This window comes from Lutjanus erythropterus, unplaced genomic scaffold (assembly GCF_056507025.1).
Source record: "Lutjanus erythropterus isolate fLutEry1 unplaced genomic scaffold, fLutEry1.hap2 Scaffold_226, whole genome shotgun sequence".
In the NCBI taxonomy this organism is placed as follows: Eukaryota; Metazoa; Chordata; class Actinopteri; order Lutjaniformes; family Lutjanidae; genus Lutjanus; species Lutjanus erythropterus.
The window spans coordinates 10,001-31,472 of record NW_028146709.1 but is presented as its reverse complement, the minus strand read 5'-3'; the positions used below and the strand labels follow the sequence as shown (position 1 = coordinate 31,472).

The window sequence follows — 21,472 nt, the reverse complement described above, 5'->3', positions numbered from 1 at the left end:
CTATTGTCTTGTCATTGTACATAATGTTTATTTCAGTTTTAATTTTTCATGTTATGGACATTGACTTTGATTTAGTCTTGTCATTTGGTAATGGTAACTTTGTTCCTGGAAAAGCTTAAATAAAATATTCAAAAAAAAAAAAAAGCCAAAACAAATTAAACTATTTTGATAATCAATGAATCATTCAAGTGATTTAAAGATTCTGTTTTCAGCCTCAAATGCAGATTTCCTGCTTTTCTTCATTTATTATCATATTAAACTGATCTTTAATGTTTGTTTAAGCTGATTAAAGCCTCACTGAGGTTCAAATGAGAGTTTCAGGAGCGACCATCAAATTCAAACTCATGACACACAGAGAGAGAGAGACAGCTGTGAGGAGTCGGCCATTTTAAATAAATCAACGCCCCGCTGGACTCAGATGGAAAGTTTAAGATGGCCGACAGAGAGTGACTCATGCAGCTGTCTGTGGGACGTCCTCTGCAACAGGAAGGACGTTGATGAGGAGCTGCAGTTGTGAAATCTGCCACAACATGAAAATAAAAACCTGTGAAAGTCAGTATTGTAACACAGCGTTCTCTGTATGTTTTAACTGTTGCCTCACGTATTACTTAAACTATCGAAGGACTGTGGGTGAAGAAGAGCACGGGGAGAGCTTCAACTGTTTTCACATGATCCACTTCTAATGTCCAAAGGAACATAGGACACCTGAGTACTGGCAACAAAAGTGACATTTCACATCTAACGTATCACTCCGCCAATCTTGATCATAACTCATATGACCTGCACATAAGGTGCGCCACATTATATAGATCCAGATTAAATTTAAACAGCAGAATACAACTGTAATTACAATTCATCAGATTATGTGGACACAAAATAGTGAACAGTGAAAAATAAGACACTCTGCTCAATATATCCTCACAAAATAAATCTCATCTTACAGTATCATCAGCTTCAGGACTTCAACTGTTCACACTGCAATAAAATCATATGTGATGTTTCTGGATTAATGACAGCTGGGAGACGAGTACAAACTGAAACTAAATCAACTAAATCAACTCAGAAAATGAGGAGAAAAGAAATATTCTCACACCTGTTTTCATTATGACACAGAAAAATACAACCTGACATCAAGAATGATCTGACAGGATGATGATGTTTGATCAATAAGTCTGTTCACATGTTCATGTTCTCTTGTGTTCTCCATGTTTAACTGGTCTGTACCATGGGAACCTTTAAATAATACACCACAAGGTGCAGCAGGAACAACAGTGTCAGGTGGAAATCCCCAAAGTTTCCATCAAAGATCCTCTGGACTCTAACCCACAGGAGGCATCCAGACCTGATTCCAACACAAACGTGTACATCTGAAACATGACACCCTTAAATTTGCCTGGACTCGTAGAGGAGAGGTGTTTTCAAATGTGACATCATTGTTTCCAGGAACAGTGGGAGGGTCTTTATCAGACAGAACTTTCTAGAGCTGAGATCAGTCGGTCAAAAGAGGCAGATCAGGGTTCATCAGTTTTACGCTCAGACTTTGTTCAACTAACTAGTTTCTTCAAAGTGTTCTGAGGTTCTAGCAAAAACTTCTCAGAGTGTTTTTGACTAAGAATTCAGATCTTTTTCTGCGCCAACAATAACTTAGATTTTGTTTTGGCAGCAGTGAGGTGGATCCTTCACACGTCCTGTTTCCTGAGAGGCAGTCTGAGTTCCAGTTGGGTCAGTTCAGACTGGATCAGTGCTGCTGTGAGCATCATCACATCAGCCTGTTTTCTCTGACTGTCTGTGAAAAGTTCAGAGAGTCTGTTGTGATTTTGACTCGGTTAAAGAAAGAAACTCTTTCCTGGTGAGTTTTTCTCCTGCTGATGTCATCATGTCACAGTGTTTCAGTGTTTCTGCTCCTGAACTCTGTCGGCGTTTCACACGTCACTGGATCTTGTCTAAAGCAGCGTGAAATGTCTGCATTGACTGATGGTAGAAATGTTTGTGTGGTGTAACCATAAAAAAACTGTACCAAATAATTTGACTTACTTCTCAGTAAAAGATCCAGTAAACTAGTTTGGTTTAATCTTACATGAGTAGTAGTTAATATTTACTGCACCATTATTCTCCATATTCTCGTTAATCATGTGAGTCAACTTCCTCAAGTGTCTCGTAGTATCACTGTCATTATTGGTAATATTGTGCAAGAAGGCCATGTAACAGGAAATGACATCACAGAGAAAAGCACCTGATGATCCAACCTGTTGTGTACCAGTCAGAAAATCTTTAAAATATAATAAGATCTTTGTTTTAGAATGATCAATGCTTTGGTTTACATGTTAAATAGCCTGACTGCAGGAAAACACCAATCATTCATCATAATTATAAAAATGAGTATTTACTTTAAAAAAGATGTTTCAGATCTTTACACCAATTTCTCGTGTTCACAGGCGTCCATGATAATTCCTGTGAAATCTGATTTCAATTAAATTCCTATTACAAGCTTTTCTGTTAGAGGCCAGTTTAATCAAATATCAATAGTTTATGATGCTGATTAAAGATGTACCATGTAGAACTATTTTTAAGTGGTCAGTATTACATTTTTTGACAAAGACTTTATTATTAAAGCTCTGTGAGGTCAGAAAAAATGATTATGTTGAACAGTCTTTGTGTTTTTGAAACATTTAGCTTTAAAGCACATCTGTATCTGTTCACTTTTAAGTGGAATCAATATAAAATATCATGTAACATGTAATTTCATAATACAGCTGAATAAAGTGGGTGAACAGTGACACCTGCTGTTGAACACAGACAACAGGTTTAAAAGACATAAAACACCAATAATTCAGATGGAATTCATGTTACTTAAAAAGTAAAATTCATTTAACTTCTGTCATTTCATAATTAACACAATATAACTGACCCTTTTTTCCCAGCAGACGTCACTTTAGAGGAAGGAAAAAGTGATTTTTGACAGAAGACGAGTGAACATAAATCCTGCTGAAAGGTCAGTTTCCTTCATGATGATATAAAAGTTTCCTGTTGTCAGAAGTTTTTTCTGAAATTGTTCTCTGTCAAACGTGATTTTCTGTTGCAGTCTAATAACATGTTGTTAAACATAAACACAAGTTATCACAGATTATTTAGAAAACAGGTGTTTTAGTATATGTTCTCTGCTCATAAAGAAAAAAAACATCAAATTTTAATTTACTGATAATCCTCATAGAATGTATTTCTCAGTGTTTTAAAATGAAGTCATTATTTTCACAAGTACACTTAAATACGCTTTAGGTGGATAAAATATTTAATATTTCTTATTCTTTTGTGGTTACACACATAACATTTTCAGGTACATTCAGTTTTACTTAAAAAAAAAAAAGGTTTGTTACTGACCCTTAAATTAAATATTGACTTTTAGTGACACATAAATCTTGTTCATAATATGCAGTTAAAACAAGAACAGAAGCTCTTCAGGTGTTCAGGCTGATACAGGTTTTATGTAAAGTTTGGCACATTTAAAGGGACAGTGTGTAATATTTTGGAAGATGCAGTGTTTTGATCAGTTGTATATTGTAGAAAAATGCACTTAAACTAAATAGTCTATAAAATAAAATGAAATTAATTCTGTGATAAACACATTATCACAGAATTAATAACAGATTAGAGTGAATGTATGTTTTAATATGGAATTCAGTGATGGCTAAGCTGTTTGGCCACGCCTACCACCAAAAGCTCAGACAAAAGTTTTCACCATGATGAATGTGTTTCATGCACCACTGAGCAAATTAAGTCCCTTAAAAATGTGATTGAAGATTGTGGAGAAGAAGAAAAAGAATCTGATGAAATCCAATAGGCTCCTTGCACCATTTGGTGCTCAGGCTCTAAATATTATTAAAGGGCACAAAGAGCTTGTTAAATGTATTTACCATAACTTAAAGAACTACAACCTCCACATTTCCACGTCACACCAACATTAAAACAAAACTAAAATAAAAATAGAATGAGCAAAAAAAAAGAATTCCAATAAGAAATTTGAAAATGCTCAGAATTTGGTCTTTGGAGTATATTTTTAGCCTCTTTGCCAACAAGTTAGCCAACTTGGACACCAAAGGATGCCTTCAGTCTTCTAGTTTAATACGAGTCCAGTACAGAGAGAAATGTCAGCTGAGGACGTGAGGACCCGCCAACAGAGTTTAACAAGCTAACAGGCTAACAAGACAAACATTCACCAACCGGCAACAGCACGTTAGCTAATAATGCTAACAAACATCTAACACTGATACTATAACACAACCAAGTTACAACACAACACTGAATGACTCAGTTACTGTAATGTTAGCTAATGTTAAAATATCAAAACACACAGCTGATAGAGTGAGCTACATAAATACTTATTCTTTGTATCAGAAATGTTTTAGTGTTTACAGAACCATGTTTAAATTAAAATATAACACATGTATGGGTATAAAGTGCTTACTTACCTGAAATGCAGAGCCTTGGATAAACAGCATTCAAGCAGCTTCTGACTGAAATCCTTTGTTATGAGGATGTGCAGACTTGTGTCAGCATGTCTGCACATATGTGAAAATTAAATTGCACATATTTTCTAATTAGGTTTAACTGAGTGAAATTAACTTGTTTTAAAGTACTTAAAACAATTAAGTAGGTTTAATAAGCCAGATTAAAACACATAACATTTACTAGGGAACTAGAATAGTGACACCCCGGAACATTCTGCCCTCCACCGAAAAACAATCATCACTACACAGAGAGTCCACACAGCTCTCCAACCTGTTTACCAGAGCAGAAGGAAATTTTTGTGAGAAAGGGCTTTCATGTCTGCATCTGCTATAGGTTCATATGGGGCCTTAGTGAGAGATGTAAGTACAAGAGGCAAGTCCCACCTTGGTGTCCGGTAGGTATGGCTTGGACACAACCGACAAGTTCCCCTCAGAAACTGACACACTAAGGGATGCCGACGCGCTGGCAGGCCATCAGTTCCCCCACGGAACACTGAAATGGCCACGGTGTAAAGCCTAATTGCACTGGCTGCCTTGTCTTGGTCCAACTGAGACTGCAAAAATCAAAGGACAGTACAGAACAGCTTAATGGGTCTTTACTGGTTACTTGGCTTGGATAAATGGAGCTCTATCATTTCTCAGTGTTTCACAGACAGTCTTGTCTAGCTGTTGAGAGACGGACTCTGCAGGGGCCGGACCCACAGGCAAAGGGTGTTTGGGTTTGGGTGTCAAATCTGCCCATCTACCAGTGACAGAAAGTCCACTCTGGGTGGCAGTTGCCACAGGTGACAGGTATTAGACAAAGCAGGTCTGAAAACCAGGGCCTTCCTGACCAGTGTGAAGCCACCAACAGAACTATGTAGCAGACTTGCAGAATCAGAAGGAGAGGAGCAAAAGTGTACAACAAGCCTGTTGGCCAGTCTTGGAAGAGAGCATCAAGACCCAGACTGCCCCCCTGAACTGTGAGGGAGAACCATTCCAGGCAATGTGTCGTTTCCATGGATGCAAAAAGACTGACTTGGACTACCCTGTATCGTGTCCAGATTTGGATCACTACACGCGGCTGTAACCACCACTGTCTTGGGAGAGGCCCTGACCTTAACAGAAAGCCGGCTACCATGTTTGCCACACTCAGGATGTGGACTGCCTTTAGAGAGGTCAGTTGAGGCCACACCCATATCAGTAGTGCCCTTATCACCTGGAGACAGCGTAGTGACCTCGTACCACCCTAATGATTTACTGTAGAGATGCTGTCTGTTCCCACCAGCACATGCTTGTGATGTAAAAATGGCAGCAAACCCCTGAGAGTGAGATGAATGGCGCTCAGTTTGAGCACATTTATGTGTTCTGATGACCGAGGCAGTTCCCATGTGCACTCTTCTTCCAGTTCACCATGAAGCCCAGGGACTAGATGTGAGCCAGCTACATCTCTGTGTCCTGGACTATTTGATGTTGAAAAGGGGCCACAGATTAACAAGGCGTCCAGGTATGGCAGGATGTTTAAACTCTGCACCTGAAGAGGAGCCAATCAGCTGAAACCACCCACATAAAGATTCTTTGTGACAGTGACAGGCAGAATGGAAGACCTTGAAGCAGGTAAACTTGGCCCTGGAAAGCAAAGTGGAAAATGAGTCTGTGTTCTGGACAAATCAGGACATGGAAATATGCATCTTTCAGATGGAGGGATGTAAACCACTCTCCTTCTGATGGACTGCATCACTATCTTTGTTTGAATTGTTTTGAATGGAAATACCTTCAGGTATTGGTTTAGGTGCTTGAAGCTGAGGATGGGCTGATGACCGCCATCTTTCTTTGGAACTATGAAATAGGTGGAATAAAACCCCAACCCACCAATATGGGCTCTAGTAGTGTTGGTGTTGGGCTGGGGGGAGGGGGGACACTGCAGCTGGTACCAATGAGCTACTGTTGACAAAACCAATGGGTTCAACGCTGTTCCCTCCCAACTGGATTGAGAAAGTTGGGAGGGACAGTCAACAGCATGCAGGACGGCTGTTGCTTTCTGCACTCCTGCTGACCTTTCCCTTAGGAGTGAGGCCTCCTCTCAAGGTTTCTGGCAGCATTTTGACTGTGGGCACAGAAACTCTGTTCCTGTGCTCGAGCAGGGCCACCACCCCCATGTCTGTCAGGCTGACTGCTGATTTGAGGTGCTTTAAACCTCTGTCTGAAGGCTGTAGATGGCTTGCTGCAAGCCCACTGGACAGTTTACCTCAGTGTAATAGAGCTCTCAGCCCTGTCTAGAACATCCTGAGAACCTGGGTGAAAATTCATCAATTCATTTCTTATGACACCTGGCAAAGAGGTCTGAGCCAGCCATGTTTGCCTGTGATGTAATACAGCTGATGACATAGTCTCGCCTACATCACGTATCAAAGCACAATCAGTTAGCGCCTTGGAATCCTGATCCTCTGTGCTATCCATTTTTCGAAAGGCTGCCAGGAGTACAGGGAAAGCATTGTCTACACAAGCCACATATGCAGCGGCACTAAATAAGTGTGAAATCAGGTGGTCGGTTTTCCTACATTTTAAAGCTTGAGCGTGGTCACGTTAGTAACAAGGATGGGCTGTTGAGGAAGAGGACTGGAGACTGTGACATGTTATGGGCAGGTTGTACACACCATCAGGAGAGTTCATCATCCATACATTGGTTCAATGCCACCTTTCTTTCTTCCTTATCCAATCAGCGGAGTGAGAAATAAAGCACGTACCAGAGCTGCTCCCTGTATATTGGAGGAAGAAGGAAGAGAAAGATTCGAAGCATCGATCCATCCAGCTGTGCCATGGAATTTCTCCGAGACATCAGACAGCGTGTTGGACTCAACGATCAATATGAGCTAACAATTCATGTCTTTGGAAAAGTCATCACTGTGCCACTGACAATTCTGAATCCATTACTTTACCGCAATTGCAGTTGCCATGAGATTGCCCTGAGATTTGTTTTTAAATTGCTCAGCGGTGTTAAGATCTCCGGAGAAACCCTCGTGAAGATTCTTGTTAGAAAGTTGCCTGACGTCCTGTCAGCAGGAAGAGTGTGGTTTCGGAGGCAGGTTCACTCGACTGAACCGGGATTGAACCAGAACTTCACTGATCAATATGAGATCGTGTAAGACCTTTGTATCGAATTGGAAAATTAACCCTTGTGTGGAGTTTGGGTCCTGGGAAAAATCATGGACAAGCCCCCATTTGTCACAAACTTGGCTCAAAGAATGTGACGAGAAGGGGAGTCCACATAGAAGGTTTACCTAAAAACAAACAAACAAGAATAATTTATAAATCAAAGCCACCACAAAGACAAACTAACAAACAATTGTGCAAGGTGGATACCAGTTATATGACCTGACTCCGCCCACATCTGGAGGAAGAAGCCTGGTCGCAGAGTTGTTACAATGATTTTTTTCAACCTGAGACTCACTGGACTAATTTTCTGTGAAGAACATATAAAAGAACACATTTTTCAATGAGTACACACTGTGCAACCCCCCCCCACCCCACACTGGGCCTTGGCGATTGGAGGAAAATACCACCTATCAACAATGGGCTGAATCTAGCACCGGTTGTTTTTTTGAATTTTTTTGGGCCGATTTTCGGGTGATATTTCTCATATTATTTTGCTGATGTAATGGTCTGCAGAGTGACACCCGCCGCTCCACACCACGCCCCCATCCAGTGGTACAGGACACGCCCACTCAGCCATCAGGCCGTACCATGTGCTGCCATGTTAGAGGGGATTTGTTAGTTAGTTAGTTTTTCCTTTATGTTAGTTCGAGTTAATGTCCAACTTGTTTCCCCCCTTTTCCCCAAGCCAGTATATAAATGTTCTCTCATGTCTCATTATGTGGGGGCAGTTTGTTAAGTTAACACTTTGCTTTGTTTCTGCTATTTTGATTCTTGTTCTATTTTCTTGACCTTATTTATAGACCTAGTTATTAAGTACTTGTTTTGTACTGTTTTGCATTTTTCGGATCAATAAAAACTCTACTTTTTCCAACAAATCCTTTGTTCTCCTCATTGCCTCACTGCCTGGTCCCTGATACCACCTCTGCCTGTGATTTCTTTAAATCTGAGTCCTGAGCTGGCCACCAAGATGAACACAAGACCACGGTGTGCATCAAACATCATCTCCACTGGCCTGGTCTGCACACAGAAGTCTGCAGAAGTCGCCCTCAGTGCCAAGTAACATCTGCTAAAACTCCCTCCAGAGTCCTGATGTTTTTACACTCAAATACATGAAAGCAAAATCAGTTGCTTTCTGTCTGGTGCAGTTCATTTCCAGAGGTATCATCTCTCATGAAATCTTTACTGATCAGGGAACGAACTTCATGTCCACTCTGCTAAAACACATGTACCAGTTATTTGGTATAAAGTGCCTGAGGGTGACACCGTATCATCCCCAAACTGATCGACTGTCAGAGGGCTTCGACCAGATCTCCTTTTCACATACGGGGAATTGCCCCAAGCCTGAAATGGCTTCTCTCCATTTGAGCTTTTGTACGGGTATGAAGTCCAAGGACCACTCTCTGTTGTCCAGATGAGAGATCGATAGGAGAAGAAGAACAAGCTTGCCCAATTAAACGTGACGGAGGCCCAGCAACAGCAGACATCTTGTTATAATCAGTCAGCAAGGCAGGGATCCTTCAACCCTGGACAGAAAGTGCTAGTGTTCATCCACAGTCATAACATCAAGCTTCTGGCAAAGTGGGAAGGACTGTGTAAGATCCTGAAGAAACTTTGGTGCCCCATAAACCAGGTATCAAACCAAGCAGCCACGATTCAGTAGGGTTCTGTGTATAAATCTCCTGAAGTGCAGCGACCAGAGAGGAAAGAAGTGATGCTCAACAGAGGTGAGGCAGAAGAGGAGGAAGTGGACGGGCGACACTTACCTCCGGCTGGTGCGGCGGTGGACCGTGACCTCAGCCACCTCTCGGAAGACAAGCAGCTCCAGGTGAGAGAAATCTGTCATTCAGAGGTATTCCAGGAGAATCCTGGGAGAACAAATATTGTTGAGCATGACGTTGTTGAAGACGGTCTGGCAAAGTTACAGGATTCCTGAACACCTGCTACCCTTGCTGAAAAGGGAGACTGATCCGATGTTGTCCCTGGGGGTCATCAAGACTTTGAAAATCCAGTGGTGTAACCCGGTGGTCCTGAGGGAGGGGCAGAATATTGTTCACATACTCATGTCATTACTTTAAGCTCACACATTAACTTTATTTGTAGTCAACCACACCAAAAAACAACTCATCACATTACACAGTTTTTAAATTTGTAATCTTTATTGCTTCTAGCATTAAATTGTTTGAAGGGTAAAACAAGCAATTTTCTGTCATATTAATCCTTTTGTCTTTGTCTCGAGTTACCATGCTGGTGGGAGGTCTCTTCCTGGAGCAGCAGAAGGCGTGGCCAAGAGCGAATGACTGTTAGATCTTCATCAGGCCGTACCATGTGCTGCCATCTTGGGGTATGTTAGTTCTACTTAACATTCTTCTTGTTTCCCCCTTTTGTATCGTGTTTGGTTTGGCCAAGTCATTTTAATTAGATGTTAATACCTTGATTTGTTACTGCTGTTTTGAGTAGTATCAGTGTTAAATATTATTTTGTATTTTTTGGGTCAGTAAAGACCTTATTTTTTCCAACAAAACTCTTGTTCTCCTCGCTGCTCACTGCTTGGTCCCTGACGCCACCTCTGACTGTGACTTCATTAAATCTGAGTTCTGCTTTGTGAAACATGATTTGCCTCATTGAACTGTGAAAAATCCCCCTGATATGTTCATTTACATTTTAAGTTGCAGGTGCAGGTTTTGTGTCTGATGGTAGAATCACTTTCTGTGGCATTTACAAATCACATTTATGATTCAGAACAAGCTCCATCACACATTAACCTACAAAACACAACAACAACTCACTAAATGCTTCACCTGTTCAGACCAAAAATGATGACAGCCTGACACACAGTGTGGCTAACGTTAGCAGAGCTAGCAGCAGTAGGTTAATGTTTGTGTCTGTGCTGAATGTGGTCACATGATGCTCCAGTCAAATCAGTTTATTCTGTCACAGCCTACAGTCTGTTATTTCTATTTTCTGGATTAAAACACAGTCCAGTGTTCATGGTTTAGCAGCTCAGTGAACTGACCCTTCACTAAGCCCCACCCTCCTTAGTTACTGCCAAGCTCTCCATTCTCTCACTGCATTTATGCAGTTTACAGTGATAACGGCGACAGATTTAACGATGAAACTGGAAGCAATTGTTGAAACTCAAGGTCTGTTTCCTTAGAGACATAAACAAAAGCAGATTCTCATTTCCAGCTGATGACGGTGGATTTTGTCGCTAAAATAATGAGTCACAAACACATTTCATGAGTGTAGCTGGCTGATGTAAGCTAATGCTAATGCTAACTTGACTTGAGTCCGCTGAGAGAGTCCAGCTGATGTTTTAATGTTTCCATCTGACACGTTTTAAAACAAGAACCCTGTGAAAGTGTTTATGTAAAGTTAGCTAACAGCTGCGTACATGATATAACATTAATGCTAACAGACTGAGGCTAAAGCTAGCTTACATCTCAGCTAACATTGGTCAGATGGTGAAATCCAGCAGGTATATCTACATGATAGATGACAGAAATACACTCATTAACTTGCGAAAAGGAAGAGCAGGGAAGCTTGTCTGCTAAGCTATGATTGGACAGTTGCTGTTGGAGGTGGGGCTTAGTGAAGGGTCAATTCATTAAACAAAGTCATAACTCATGTCACAGATCGACCATGGGTGGGGGGGGGGGTCTGTAACATACCAAACAGAGAGAGAGCAGCTTTGGTAGGTTGGCCTTTTCCTCTTGAGCAGCACACAGGTGGAACACAGAACACATAGAACTGAGGAACATCATGTCTCTGAACTTGTTCTCCAGATCAATTAAACAGTCCAGTATGTTGTCATGATCTTATGTCCTCTGTCAGGGCTCATGAGCTCCTGTTATGTCACCGTCCTGAGAGTTGTGCTTGTGTGCTGTTTACAGCGACTTGAAGTGAGGAGGAGCAACACGTCTCCGGCTTGTCAGCGCAGCGGTGTCGCTCACTTTTGCATGTGATGCAAAACATTAAAAATGACGTCATTATAACAAAAAGTATAAACCTGCAGTGCTTGAAGTGCTAGCTTGGGGGATCGGGAGTTTTGTGGCTTCAGCAGGATGATGAAGACGAAGGTGCGCAAATAAATTGGTTGTCTGAACATTTTTCACGGACACACATTTGTTGCATATTTTGCAGATAGGCTTTGTTGTGTCCGTCGGCTCACCTCTGGCATCTGGGATAAACCCAAAAAACTCCCAAATTGGAGATGTGGCGTTTTTCTCTGCCACCAAAGCCACAGCGGTGTCAGTGTTGGCAGTGTTGCTGACTGGTAGCGATCAACATAAGACACGTGCCAAGGACACGTGCCGCCCCTGCCCCCTTGCCAATTTAATTGTGTATTGGCAATCTAGAGCAATGACAATCTACAATTTGAACTTTAGAGGCAATCGCACAGCCCTAGTTTAGAACTACGCTCATACGGAGTGACACTTTCAAACATGTCGGGCAATGATGCCTGTCTTGGGTTTAGCGTGTGTGGCGCGCTGGTGCTACAACTGTCGTAAATGGCTTTGTGATGTTTTTTAACTGCTGGAGGAGGTTTGTAGTGTTGTTGAAGAAGCAACAGTAGCACTGCATGTTCTGTACAACACCTGACGCTGCGCAGCATCTTCCTTTTTAAGTGCAGCATAAAAAGCCGATGCAGTCGAGTGGTATGTTGTCTCTCTCTCGCTCGCTCACTCTTGCTAGTCACGTGACCACTTTTTTTTATGTGGCCACATTGAAATCGCACAAGTTGCAATTAGAAAATTGCGTTCTATCATATCGCGATATTATTGCAAATGCAATTAATCGTTCAGCCCTACTTTTATCTGTGCTTTTGTGTGTTATTTTATTTTTATTTTAATGTCTTTTTCTCATATATTTACACACCATCAAGTTTCCAGGGATGAAAATGAAAAAGGTGAAAGTGAGCCTGTGTGGTTAAATCTGTCACATTTACCAATCAACTGATGATTTTAATTAATGTGCATCATCCCTTCTTAAATAAAATAAACATAAACACAAACATAATGACAAAGAGTTTTCAGAGACTCATTTCAGAGTCAGAACTCACAGGAAGTTATAATGATTGATCACATTTGCAGGAAAGTTATGGAAATTGAAGAAATTTGAAAGTTGTGCAGAATTTACAGGGATTGGTTGAATTTGTGTGATTTGTTGTGATTGATATTCACTAATGATGAACAGTCCAGCAGAGAGCAGGAGACGTTCTGGAGCCTCATACACTGTGTGTTTATGTAACACAACAGACACACTTCCTGCTGTGTGTCAGCTCAGTCAGGACAGTCCTCCGATCAACTGACTCCAGACCAGCTGTTCTGTGTGCTGTGAATTCATCTGTAAAGACTGTATGTTGTAAAGCACATACATGATACAAACCTTTTGTTTCTTTATGTTCAGGTGAAGTTGTCTGTGGATGTTGAACATCGAGGAACAACTTTGTGGCTTGAACGGCAGTGTTGTGTTCAAACTATTCCAACTTTCTTCTGGAGCATTCTGGGAGTCAAGGTAAAAATGTGCATGAAGTACTCTGATTGGCCAATATTATCTGCCAATATATTCCAACAAAACTGAACTGACTGAGTTTTAACATTTGTGTGTTTGCATCACTTGAACATTTTCATATTGTTATTTATTCCACATTAACCCATCAAATTCAATAAACGCTCGTAATTTCAGAAAACTGTGTAAATGATCCATTTGTGTGTATTTGAGTGCACACGCATGAGACTTGTAAATTAACATAATTAACACCCCAATAATACCATATATGGATGCATTTCCTGCTCCATGTGTCAGGAAGTGGTCATTGATGAAAAGACAAAAAGAACTTTACAGGTTGTTGTCAGGCTTCTGCAGAGGCTTGATGATGAGCTGTGTGATAGAAATTCCCATTTCTGATGTAATCCTGTATCTGCATACTGTAAGTACCTAAATACAGGACAGAGAGGAAGGCCCAATATACTTGTATGATGCACAAGACAACATGAGATAGAACAAGCCAGAAGTGCTGTATTGTTTTCCTGAATGTCCTGTACCATCATGTGATAACAATATGCAACTCACCCTTTCCTGACCTTGCATTTATCTGTGTATAAAACACTGACACATTCTCTGTTCTGGATTCATTCCGCCCAGTTCATTCTTTGACTGTGCTGTGAGTCCATCTGCAGATGCTTGAGTAAACCTCACAGAAAGACAAGTTTCTGAATCCGTGCCTTATTCAACAGAAATTGCCACCACAAACTTGGCGTTGTCAGCAGGATCACTCGTGTGAGAGGACACCGGGAACTCAGCGCGGCAGGTGAAGACTGTGCACAGCTAGAGTCCGGGACTCTAACTCCAACCTCCCCTGTCAAAGGAGGGTAGAGAAGTGGGGGCCTGACGCCTGAGGACCGGGGCCCGCTCACCGCTGTGATCCAATGAACCAGGTGGCTTAAGAACACTGTCTTTCTGGTAAGTACTGACTCAGGAATATAGGAAGAGATTCTCACCACTGACGAGTGGGGTGTGAACAGACGTGTCAGCAGGGCAGGTTTAGGAAACCGCTGTAGAATCCAGGAAGCTTCGGGTCTGGGACCAGTTTGGTTTTTTGTATGTGAAAACAGTACTGTTGAAAATTTTAAAAGTGTCTTTTTAGGTGTGTAAAGATTCTTACATTGTATTTCTAAATACTGTGTATAACTGACGAGTTACTAGGGCAGGTAGACTCCAATTATTTTATATAATTAGGACAGTCACCGCTAGAACTGCTAGGGCAGGTAGACGCTAATTACTCTTTCTATGTATTAGAGGAGCAGTTGGGGCAGGTCACCGCTAGAGAATTTCACCAAAGAAAGACATTAACAAAAAAAAAAAAATAAAAATAGAGAGGAGTTACATAAGACAGAAGTTAAGAATAAGTAAAACAGCAACGTAAACTTTAAAAACTCCAATACATTTCTTTTTCTTCTTTTCCTTTTTTTTGTCTTTAAAGCTTAAGTCCTCTCCCATAAAACCAGTATAGCTCCACGGTTCCAAAACAAACCACCTCAATTGAGTACAAGAAATCTTAACTTTTTGCTAAAGTAATTACAATAATAAATAAACAAATCACCCTTGGGAAAAAAAAAAAAAAAGCCAAAGGGGAAATGGGTTCAAACAATAGCAAGAACAACAAACCAGGAGATAATGAAAATCCACCTCAACTAACTTCTCCTAACATTCAATACATGATTACTAATTATGGAAAACACAGCACTGACCAACTCAACGTGTGGGTTAAAGAGTGCAGGTTTCCAAGTACTGGCAGTTTTGCATAAAACAACTGCAACTCTTAAAAACAAAATTAGAAGAAAAGGAGAGGCAAAGCAAAGCAGAACAAAGCAACAGATCCACTAATCTCTACGTCTCACTGTCTCAAACTAGATCCTGACCTGGACTCTGCTCCATCCAGAAGGCAGCCTCAGCCAGCACTGCAACCACCTAGCTTCCATGTGCAGCCACTCTACCCAGACCTCAGCAACAGAGAGGGGCAGCAGGAGACGCAAGCAACCCAGTGACCTCCACCACATGTGCCCCCAAGCCAGACCACCACAAGAGACTTTGACGGCACCACCGAGGAAATGGCTGCAGGAGATGGCCATGCCCAGCTGATCTACAGGCCATGGACATATGGCGACATGAATGATGCTGCTACTCACCTCCCTCTGATCCAAAATGGGGGGACAGAGTATTCAGCACAGCTCAAGGTCTTCTGCCAACTTGAACGGCAACCAATTGGACCGAGGTGGCCAGAGACTTCCCAGCAAATGACCAGAGACTCACAAACCGGGCTTGGGACCATGGGGACAATGTCCAGTACCGACAGACAATAACTGAACTCTGACAAAATAAAATTTCCCTGTTAAGGCTGGACATGGGCAGAATGTCTGCATGTAAACAAAAGGAGGACGAGACTGTGACTGATTACTTCACAAGACTTACTGAGGCCCACACCGCACATAGTGGGCTCCAAAGACCAAATGCCAAGAGGCAACAGGGCTGCCTGTTTCAAGTGTGGGAAACGGAGACATTGGGCAAAGAACTATCTTGATAACAACAATCAGGCTGCATGACTAGTGGAGGAGCCGAGGACAGAGATGGATACATCTGGTTTGAACACAGGCTGAGACGAGAGACCAACCACCACATCAGGCACGTGAGAGCACTAACAGACACACACAGACGACATGTGATGTAAAGTTAGTCACTCAGCAGGCATTAAACATCTCGAGTTTACACAGAAAACGGGTGAAGAAAGGGTTCTTGAGCTTTATGCTAAATACTCGCACAAGGCATACAAACAAATGCCAACACTAACACTTACCGTGCATAACAAAGACATCACTTTTCTGGTAGACTCAGGAGCCACTGAATCACTCATCAGACACCAAGAGTTTAAACCTACCCCTAAGATGAGTTTAAGATATCTAAAAACAGTGGGGGCATCAGGCACATCTGTGATAGAAGGATACACAGCTCCATTATCATGTCAGGATGAAGTTGAAGGGAAATTCAAACACTCATTTTTGATGTCAAAACACTGCCCACTTAACCTGAGAGGAAAAGATTTAATGTGTTTGTTGCTAAAACAACATCATTTGTACAATATGGTAAAGAGGATCTGATATATGCATACCAATGGAGAATCCCACACACTGCACTAACTTCTGTAAACAACACTCTCATACAGGAGGCCAAAACATTCACCACAGGTACACACACATCATGGACACATATGATCTGCACTGCACATCCCACATCTCTTTAGTAGCAGACACTGAGTTTGAGGACAAATGGTACTGAGAAGGCCATGATAAAGAAAAACTCAAGCTTGACTGGTTTTACTGGACTGATAACACGTGTTGACTCAGTAGCTTTGCCTGACTCTCTTTTCCAGAACCCATTTCAAGTTCCACTCTCTGACCGTCATGTTTCCTTGGTCAAACCTAAGAACAAAAGGTGGCAAGACTTGGGACCCTGGACCAAATTACATAATAATGCCACTGGGTGGGAGAAGACATCAGACCCTCAGGTTGATTTTCATAAAGTCCTAAAAGTGCATCGCAAAAGGTTTTCTGCTGTAGTAAATGCAGTTAGAACTGTTGAACTCATGCCAGATGCAGAGTTGCAGTCATCAGACTTTACAAGGTTCAAAAAACAAACAAAAACCCCTGTCGACCTATGGTGTGAAAACCTTTTTGGGAATGACATCACTGAAATCCCTGAACTAAAACAAGTACCATCACATTTGTGGGCACAACACAAATATGACGTAGGTCTGATAAAAGATGCTGAACCAGTTGTGATAACCCCCAAATCATCATATAGGCCCTGTCAAAATCAGTATCCTTTGAGACAAGAAGCAGTTGAAGGTATTAAGCCTGTTTTTGATGCACTCCTCAAAGCTGGAGTGATCGTTCCTTGTGAAAAATCTCCTGTTTGAACACCAATTTTTCCTGTAAAAAAAAATTTGTGACGCTGGCCAGCCAAATGAATGGAGATTTGTTCAGGACCTACAAGCAGTAAATGCTGCTGTCCATGCACGTGCACCAAATGTCCCAAATCCACACACAATTCTTTCTCAGGTTCCATCTGATAGTAAATGTTTTTCTGTTGTTGATCTGGCAAACGCGTTTTTCAGTATCCCAGTTGATCCAGATAGTCAATTTTGGTTTGCATTCTCCTTCGAAGGTAAAATGTTTACATTCACTCGGCTATGCCAAGGATTTTGCGAGTCACCAACTATCTTTAATGCAGCATTAAAGAGGAACCTGGAATCACTTGTCTTACCAGGTGGCAGTGCACTTTTGCAATATGTTGATGATTTGATGATTTGCTCCCCCACACGAGAAGCCTGTGTACAAGACACAGTGGCTTTGCTCAAACATTTAGCTGACAATGGCCATAAAGCAAGCTTATCTAAACTGCAGTTTGCCTCTGAAAAAGTCATCTTCCTGGGTCATGTGATCACTGCAGAGGGCAAAACCCTCTCACCCAAACGAATCGAAGCCATCCAAAAAATTCCAAAACCCATAACCAAAAAGCAAGTCATGTCCTTCCTTGGCATGGTAAATTTCTGCAGACAGTGGATACTTGACTTTGCTGCAATCGAGGCACCATTAGCGGCAATCGCTCATGGGAAAGGCCTCTCTGCAAAAGATAAAGTTGAATGGACACCTGAAGCTGAGAAATCATTTGAAGATTTGAAGCTAGCTCTACAGTCCCCTCCAACGTTGGGCCTACCTGACTGCAACCGACCTTTTACACAGACTGTTGACGAAAAAGGGGGGTACATGACTTCAGTACTAATGCAAGACCATGGGGGACGACTAAGACCTGTAGCTTACTTCTCTTCTAAGCTTGATTCCGTAGCAGCTGGACTTCCGACTTGTCTCAGGGCTGTAGCAGCCGCTGAGAAAGCTGTTATAGCATCACGACACATTGTGGGTTATGCTGACTTGACGTTTTTAGTCCCACATGCAGTCTCAATGATTCTGCTTGAGCAAAAAACCTCCCACCTTTCAACAGCACGGTGGCTCAGATATAACACTGTTTTGCTTGACATGCCAAACATTACTGTGAAACGATGCACTGTTCTTAATCCGGCTACCCTTCTCCCCACAGCAGATGATGGACAGCCACATGACTGTGTCGCAGTAATAAATGAAGTTTGCTCCCCTTGGCCTGACCTGCAGGAAACACCACTCACCAATGCAGACTTGGAACTGTTTGTGGATGGCTCAGCTTCAAGAGACCCAGCAACTGGTAAAAATCAAGCAGGGTTTGCAGTCACAACACTACATAACACAATAATTGCTAAGCCACTCCCAGCTAACTACTCAGCCCAAGCTGCAGAGCTTGTGGCCCTGACTGAAGCATGTAAATGTGCCAAGGATAAGACAGTGAACATTTTCACAGACAGTCGGTATGCATGGGGAGTTTGTCACTCTTTTGGCCAAATTTGGGCCAACAGAAAGTTTCTGACCGCCTCAGGTAAGCCCATTGCACATCATACTCTGGTTGCTGATCTCCTTGTCGCTGTGCTACTGCCCAAACAAGTTGCTATCTGTAAATGTGAAGCCCACACTAACAACCTTGACCTAGTTTCACAGGGGAATGCCATGGCTGATGCAGCTGCAAAAGCAGCAGCAAAACAACCGATGACTACTCAATGTGTTGCTATGCCTGATCCACCACTAACACTTCCTGATGACTTACAGAAATTACAGGCGAGAGCAAGTGCTAGAAAACAACTCCCTGACATCAGCCAATGGGAAGATGAAATGCTGTGTTATTGTGCAACCCTGTCCTCTGTGCTTTCTGATATTCACAAACAGGTGAAGACAGCCCTGCCAAAAGCTACGGACATTAAACTGCATGATTTGGAGCCAGTTGACTGGGTCGTGGTGAGGGATCTGAGGAGAAAAAACTGGAGAGCACGCAGGTGGAATGGTCCCTACCAAGCACTCCTCACTACAGAAACTGCCATCAAAGGCGCAGAGAGAGCAACCTGGATCCATGCCAGCCACTGCAGATGGGTCCCAGAGCCCATTGATGACTTCTCACCAAGCGTGCATCAACATCAGCGGTAAAGCCAACGCCTTCCTCCGCCTTGTGATTGCTGTGGAGAGAGGGGTGTGTCATCATTAGGACCACACGTCTTTCGAAACTCAACAAAGGCATCACACTGAATACGGGGGTGGGCCGAGGCCTCGCTGCTGATAAGATGACGCCAACATACAAACCATGGCACCCACGACGCAGGCAGAGCCACAGGGTCTGCCCACTGTCATCATTGCCCCGCCACTACTGCTGTACGAGAGGCCTTAGGAAGGCCAGAGTCAACACTACAACATCCCAGCACCCATCGCAGGTATCCTTCCCTGTTGGGGTATGGTGAACAATGGACTAAAATAGATGAGGTTGCCATGGAACTGGAACATTTGATAGCCTGGTAGAGACTGGATCCTCTACCCTCTCCCCTACAATCTAAAGACTGAGAAATGTGGCCTTGCAAAATAGGCAAGCACTGGACATGATGCTTGCCAGCCAAGGAGGAGTTTGCCACATTGTCGGGACTGACTGCTGCACATACGTTCCAGACATTTCAGATAACATGACTCATGTTGTTTCTCACCTGAATGATCTGCTGCATGATGCAAAAAACAAGGACTCTCAGACTCCCAAAGGCTGGAGTTTGTGGTCCTGGCTGACTGGAGATGGCTGGAAAGCTACACTGATGAAATTGATGATGCCCCTGTTGATTGTAGTTGTGATGTCTGCATTACTAGCATGTTGTGTTATTCCTTTTTGATAAAGCTACGATTTCCTCTTTAATCAGGTCCACAGTCGGACAATATGTGCATTTGCCTGAAAAAAATAAGATTCTGACATTTTTCCCACTACCAGAGTGGATTCCACCGTTTAATGATGATATTGATCTCATCTGAGTTAGTCATGCCTGCACCATGCAAATAATTAATCTTGATTGATTACTATTGAAATTTTCTCCTCTGATTTGCCTTGATTCAAGTAAATCTACTTACGTTGATGATATTATAATGACATTGATAATCATGATATTGATACTATTTATTGTGACTAATGAACTAATTAATCAATGATGCCTACTGCAGATGTTGAAAAGTTATGTTGATGATGGTTGATATTGGAAATTTCTCCTTTTTACTTTATGAGCATAGAAATGCTCAAGGGGTGGTAATGTGATAGAAATTCCCATTTCTGATGTAATCCTGTATCTGCATACTGTAAGTACCTAAATACAGGACAGAGAGGAAGGCCCAATATACTTGTATGATGCACAAGACAACATGAGATAGAACAAGCCAGAAGTGCTGTATTGTTTTCCTGAATGTCCTGTACCATCATGTGATAACAATATGCAACTCACCCTTTCCTGACCTTGCATTTATCTGTGTATAAAACACTGACACATTCTCTGTTCTGGGCTCATTCCGCCCAGTTCATTCTTTGACTGTGCTGTGAGTCCATCTGCAGATGCTTGAGTAAACCTCACAGAAAGACAAGTTTCTGACTCCGTGCCTTATTCAACAGAAATTGCCACCACAGCTGACCATTTGAATCAGGTGTGTTGGAGCAGAAACATCTCAAACATGCAGGACAGTGAAGCTCTGAGGACCAGGGCTGAGAAACACTGTGCTTAAACAAAGAAACGGGAAAAGCGAGAGCTGTTAATGTCATGTTACCGTAGGATCAGACTGTCACTGAAATAAAGGGGAAACGTCTCGATATGAAAATGACTTCAGAGAAAAAAAAACAACTCGCCACAGTAAGGAGTGATCGATGACCGCAGCAGGAGGAGAGACTCATGGGTAAGTTTTCATCATGGAGACAGAGGACAGAATAAGTGAGGACGTTCACCTGGACAGATACTTTATAGATCATTAAATTAGTCATGGGAGCCTTTATATGTAAATTTACAACTACTTTATCATTTGAAATGTAGTCTAACAGGATAATGTCAACATAATTATTAAGAGTAATTAATTTTGTCATTAATGAAAAAACTTGGGTTGTGGTACCAGCAGACTGACATCATGTGACTCAATGACTGGTCTCATAAACTGTGTTCATATCTGACAGAAAATTCAAAATACGAGAAAGTTGGTGAAGAGAACAAGTTCTCTGTTTGTACGAGTGGTTCTTGGTTCTTGGTTTTTGGTTCTTGCATGAGGCCTGTCATGGTTCATTGTTGAATGGCAGCATCGCTCTGCAGCGGAGCCTCTGACCAGCTGAGTTCATGGTTGTTTTTCACAGTAAAA

General features: G+C 42.1%; 1 long non-coding RNA gene and 1 pseudogene across 1 annotated transcript; both read left to right on the top strand.

Annotated features, from left to right (window-relative positions):
* The first annotated feature begins 1,505 nt into the window (after positions 1–1,505).
* LOC146303847 (uncharacterized) lies at positions 1,506–13,154 on the top strand. Its single transcript, XR_014769759.1, has 4 exons — positions 1,506–1,849; positions 2,925–2,992; positions 9,877–9,981; positions 13,047–13,154. It is a non-coding gene; the product is annotated as an uncharacterized LOC146303847 (long non-coding RNA).
* Positions 13,155–15,061: 1,907 nt separating this feature from the next.
* Positions 15,062–20,716, top strand: LOC146303846 (uncharacterized; annotated as a pseudogene).
* The last annotated feature ends 756 nt before the right edge of the window (positions 20,717–21,472 follow it).